The following is a 5,756-nucleotide window of genomic DNA, read 5'->3' as shown; positions in this document are numbered from 1 at the left end:
CCCTGTCCCCGCCCTGTCCCTTCCCTGTCCTCTCCCCATGTCCCCGCCCCGCACTCAGGGCGGGAACCCCAGGCGTTAAGGGAGGGGACAGGCAGGGTCAGGGCACCAGCTGCTCCCCGGCCCCTGTGAAGGCAGCCGGGGGGAGGGGCAGGCTGAGCGGTGCCAGGGGGGCTGCGTGTGCTGAGCCACCAGACCTGTGTGGGATGCGCAGTGACAGAGAGCGGGGTGTGTCCCCACCTGGGAGCAAGACAGACTCTGCGCGTCCAGCGGGGCTCCCGCCCCCAGGTGTGGGGCAGCCACAGTCCCTGACGGGCAGGTGGAGGCCGAGGGAGAGGCCTTCCCTGCCCGAGCCTCGGGCGACCCGCAGTTTCAAGCTGCGTCTCAAACCTGCGCAGCGAGGGCGGGGAGGGGGCGGGGCGCTTTGCCGGAGCCCCCCCCTCCCGTGGCAAACGCCCCCCTCCCGTCTGGCCCAGGGTGCGATTTCTGCATTTATCGTGATACTTCCGTGACCTCCGCTGGAAGGAGGTGCACAGAAGGGGACCCTCGACCGCAGAATCCGGGAGGCGGGGCCCCCCAGAAGGGTCGGCACGGTGCCCCGCTCTGCGAGATCGGAGCGCAGGCCACACGGCTGCGGAGGGGGCCTCGGGGACAAGCCTGGCGTGGCCGGGGCCGGGGCTGCCGGCTCCTCTCGGTCGCCCCCTCTCTGACGCGGAGAAAGTGGCAAGTGCCGAAGGTGTGGGCTGACCGTGGTCACGGGCGCCGCCCGGTCAGGCCTGGGCTTCGGGGCAGACGAGGGCTCGCCACCCCGCGGCCCTGGAGGCTGCCGGTGTCCGCGTGACGCCGGGCCCTGCGGCAGATGCCTTCGGACCACGAGGCCACACTGCCGGCCAAGGATGCCCGTCCTTGGCCAGGTCCGCCACAGGCGTCACCCGGCCTTGAACCTGAGACGCTGTCACAGCTGTTCCGACTGGAAAGGCCACAGCTCACAGCCGCACACAGCTCGGGGCAGCGGTGCCGAGACCTCCCCCCAGGGCGTGCACTCGGCAGGGACGCCCGCCACCTCAGAGGCCTCGCCGTAGCCCGCCCACGACACGGGTGCCTCCGCCCCCCGCGGCAACGCCTGCATCCCCGCCCTCGGCTCTGCGGCCTCTAAGCTGTCACGTGGGGAGAAGCCCTGAACCTGGAGCTGCCTAGGGCCTCGAAACACAGGCGGCCACGAAGCCAGTGAACCAACGAAGCCTGTGAACCAGCCAGGGACAAAAGCCCAGAACTGAAAGCTCAAAATCACAGCCGGTTCCCAAAGCTTAAAACTCCTCAGGCGTTAGAGATGGTGTCCATCCTGCTGAGCAGAGCGAGCACCGAAGCCGCTTCCAGTTCAAGGTCCACTGAACAACAACAGCAACAGAAAAGCCGCAGGCAGCCTCAGCCCCCGACGCCGTTCATTAAAGCGCGCACCTGGCCCGTGTGCAGAAGGCGCGTTTCGAACGCTTCACACCTCACCCCGCCCTCCCGCAGCGGCTTCGGCCTTTGCACGCGACACCCGGGGCCGCCCGGCCTCCCGGGGGCAGGGCCCCGACCTGGCTACACGTTAACAGGCCGCAGTTCGGGTCACCAGGGCTGTGACACGGAGAGCTGGCTTCCTGTGGGGCTCCAGTGGCAGGGACAGACCGGGAAGTTAGGTCATAAGTGCCAGTGACACCCTAATAAAATGAGTTTTAAGCTCGTGACTCACGCGAACATGAGGATGGGAAGGGGGCAGAGGGAACGACGGGGTGGGGGAGCAGCTTTCCTTCCGATGGGACATCAGGCCAGGCCTCTGACAGGTGGCGCACCAGCCGAGGTCTTGGGGACACGACGGAGCCAACCCAGGAAGAGCCACGGGGAGCCGGGAGTCAAGAGCCAGAAAATGGCCCGCTGACCCCGCTGACCCCGCTGACCCCGCTGACCCCGCTGACCCCCGCTGACCCCCGCTGATCCCGCTGACCCCGTGGGAGCTGGCGGTGACCACGGAAAGTCCTCTGTTACACTCCAGGTTAAAAGCCCACAAACACCAGAGCACCCAGGTTAAGGTCCCTCGGAAAAGCTCGGGGTTTCAGTTGCACCGAAAATAAACGCAGCTGGCCGTGTTAGGTTTCACGCGGTGTCTCCGAGGCCGTAAATCAAAACGCACTGTGACGCCTCAGAGCCTTTGAGACACCTGGGGACCCACGGGGCTGCCCCCACCCAGCACCAAGAGCCACCAGCCTCGGGAAGTTTGGAGCACGTGTGCCGTCACCACGGCGACCGGCTGACACTGAAAACCACCTTCCCGTCACTTTGGGGAGACCGGGAGGCCCCTCGGTGGTGGCCGCAGTTCCCGGCAGCTCGTCTGACAGGCGGTCGCCAGGTGGCTCGGTGCGTGCTGGCCGACAGCCAAACCTCGTTTGTGACACAGTCTTTTTATAGCCCAGTTCCTGGTACACGACACTTGTCACAATTACACAGGAACTAAACAAGCAGCCACAGCACTGGGGAGAACGAACACCCTGTGACTAAAACGAGGGACAGGCCCAGGGGGAGCGCACTCCGCTGAAGCCGAGCTCGAGCGAGTCAGTCCGAGCTGCAGCCTGTGGGGACTTCCCCGGGGAGGAGGTGACGGGTCAGCACCACAAGGGCCAGGAAGTGGCATCGCTTTTCCTGTTTCTGCGTGAAAACTGAGACTCAAAAGTAAACACTGGCCGCTGTGGTGCCGCGGCTGAGACGTGAGTGACCACGGCCCCTGCGTCGCTCGGCCTCCCCAGGCACACGTGCAGGGGGCCTGAAACACGGCCATCGTTTCCAGGGGGCACCGTCTCCCCATCTGCTCTGCCTGTCACCCAGACAGCCGTCTGCGAGGCCCCGAGCAGGACGGTCACCCGCTGACCACGCGAATGCAGAGTCTGCAGGGCCGGAGGGGACACGTTCGCAGGCGCGACGGCATCTGCAGGTCCGAGGATGCCACACGACTGAAGGTGTTGGTCCCGCATCAGCCAGGGCCACGTCCACGTGACGCGTGACGCGTCCCCTAACCCCAGGGACACGCGTCTGCACCTGACGGTGGCAGGTGTGACACGCTGGTAAAGAGCACGGGGCAGCACGCGGGGCAGAGGCCTCGCCGCATGCGGACAGAGCTCCAGAGAAGACGCCCTCGCGCCCCGTGCGCCTGGCCGCGTCCGCGTGACCACGGGGCCACTCCCGACGGGGACGGGGGGCGGCCGAGGAGCGCAGGCCCTGGAGCTCTTTCTACAGCCCTTTCCACTGTTTCAGGGACTGTGGAAGCTACACGACTTTACGATCTGGGCAGCAGCACTTTCTAGAAAGAGAGAGAGAGAGCCGCCTATTGCAACGGCGTTCTCGGCTCCACCCCGCCCCGACATCAGGCCCCGGCTGCGACTCGCTGTGCGCAAGGTCGTTGCCCCGACGTGCCCAGCGGTAACTTTGTAACAGGGAACAGAAACACTGTACACACCGAAGCCTGCGTCTGTGGTCTGTGCGTGTGTAAACAAACACGCACGCGTGCAGCCGTGCAGCCACCTGCCCCTCGGCATGGGGCTGGCCGGCGGGGATGTGGGGTCCAGGGAAGCGTGCAGCCGTGGCCTGGGACCCCGTCGTCCACCGCTGCCAGCTGAGACCGCAGACGAGGCACCACCCCGAGTCTCATGTGCCCGACACGGAACGAGAACAAGACGCTTGTGGCTGCAGGAAAATCCCACGAAACGAGACAGTCACGTTCCCTGCCGGACGGTTGTGGGCGCTCTGCTCCGCCCGTGGCCTCGTCGACGGGAGTGACGTTGTATCACCGTGTCGCCGTGGACCCGAACGTGCCAGGAAATCCTCTGAGAGCTGCTCTGGTCAGCGCCCTGTCTGTCCCGAGAGGTCCCGACCCCGAGCCCGGCACGTCCCGCAGGCCGGCGGTGCCCCCTCTGCCGCGGTGAACGAGGGGGCGGAAGGAGGAGAGGAAGGAGCGGCCGTCTGACCCTCTGTGACCGAGACTCGGCCTCGCCGCCCTTCGCGGCTGGAGCCTAACGTCCGTGTCACGGCGGGAAGGAGGGGAGGTGGGAGGCGGGAGGCGAAGAAGCAGGTCCGCCGGGCAGCGGGCCGACCGCGTCCCCCGGCCTTCGGCCTCCGCGCCGGCCCCGCGTCTGGCTCCCTTCCCACGATGTCCCCCCACACACGTGACCAGCTCCGACGGCAGAGGCAGACGGACGCGCCCGACGACGCTGCCCGTGCGTGTGTGACGCGAACAGACGCCGACTCAGGCAAACGGCAAAATCGGCACTGAAACCCCGGGCTCTGCTGCTTCCCTCGAAGGTCCCCGAAGCCCTCGCCCCGATGCCCAGGCGTCTTCCTGGCGAGGCCGGTGCTGCTTGCGGGACGTCCTCGGCCTTCACGGCGGCTTCTCGAACGCAGATACAACCTCGTCTTGCCTTCCGTCACTAACGTGCCCCGTGGCTGGGTGTCGGGCTAAGCAAAATGTTACGTCAAACGCCTCAAAGTCACTCGTCCGCGGGCGCGAGCGTCTGGTCAGCACAGGCCGCTCTCCCGAGACGGAGATCTCCCCGCGGGAATGGGCGCCGGAGGGGACGCTGCGTGCCACAGCCGCACGGAGAAGCAGTGTCACCGTCTGTCTTCTGAAGCATCTAACGGAAATTACTTTTTCAAAATAAACGCGTAACGCGAGGCCAGGCCGCCTCTGCCCTGGAGAGGCTTCGCTCCGGTTTCGGCCGGCGGCGTGAGGCCCGCGAGCAATTGTGGACGCCGTGAGCACAGCCCCGCGGGGCCCCAGGGCGTTCTGCCCGGTCGCGGCCCCGGCACCTTGGCAGAGGGGCCACGTCCTGGGGGACATGAGAACCGGCTGGAAGCTCGCAGGCGAAGGCATCTCCCAGAGCTCGCTGCCGCTGCCTCGCGCTGCCAGACGGTCCAACAGGACGATGGGCCCAGGCCCCCGAGATGGGCGAGGCCGGGCGACCCGGCCGACCAGCTCCCGAGCCGCTGGCAGAGCCTCAGCAGCAGCAGCAGAGGGACGGGCACGGGAGGAGACCGGACCGGCCTCGGTGTCGGGGACTCGCCTGGACCGGCCTCACGGAGTCGGGGACGCGCCCGGCTCTGCCGCAGGGCTGGGCAGGACCCAGGAGCCTCGCCTCAAACACGGCAGGGGTGCCCGCGTGGCCACGAAACTCAAACTTGATTTTCTCACGATACCACTGTTTCTCTCTTTTCCGAAAAAACAAAAGCAGAAACTGGGCCTCCTCGACCCCTCCGCACAAAGGGCCTCCGCCCGGGACCCGGCCCGGGGACATCTGTTTAAACGGCTGCTATTCCTGTGAGGACAGCTGGCCGACCCCACCTGTCTGCCAGGCCGCCCGATGACCCCGAGGCCTCGGCACACACTGTGCCCTGCCACTCACGCCCGACATCGGACCCCCAGGGGTTGGCCACGTGACCTGGTGACCTGTGTCCACGTCAGGCGACGTGTTTCCCGAGCGACTCCCCAGCCCAGGGTGACGCGCACAGACTCGGGTGACATGTCCCTGTGCTCAGGCGCTTCCGCCCAGCGGGGCCCTCCGCGGTGCTTCCCCAGGGACCGCGCAGCTCGGGGACGGCCCCTCCACGCACGGCCCACACGCTGCACAGAGCCCAGCGTCAGAGCTGCTGGCGGGCGCGGAGGGGCCGTCGACAGACAGGCAGAGCCCCGAGCAGGCGTCAGAGAAGACGCCAGCCCCCAGGGGCGGGGGCGG

The 5,756-nt window shown here is 67.1% G+C and overlaps 1 protein-coding gene across 1 annotated transcript in view; it reads right to left on the bottom strand.

Annotated features, from left to right (window-relative positions):
• Nucleotides 1–5,756, bottom strand: part of LOC102897264 (E3 ubiquitin-protein ligase PDZRN3) — a 96,743-nt gene that overhangs the window by 76,847 nt on the left and 14,140 nt on the right. The gene's annotated exons all lie outside the window — the stretch shown is intronic.

Source organism: Pteropus alecto, unplaced genomic scaffold (assembly GCF_000325575.1).
Source record: "Pteropus alecto unplaced genomic scaffold, ASM32557v1 scaffold53, whole genome shotgun sequence".
Lineage (NCBI taxonomy): Eukaryota > Metazoa > Chordata > Mammalia > Chiroptera > Pteropodidae > Pteropus > Pteropus alecto.
Note: the sequence above shows the minus strand (reverse complement) of the source record. Positions and strands in the feature narration are given on the sequence as shown.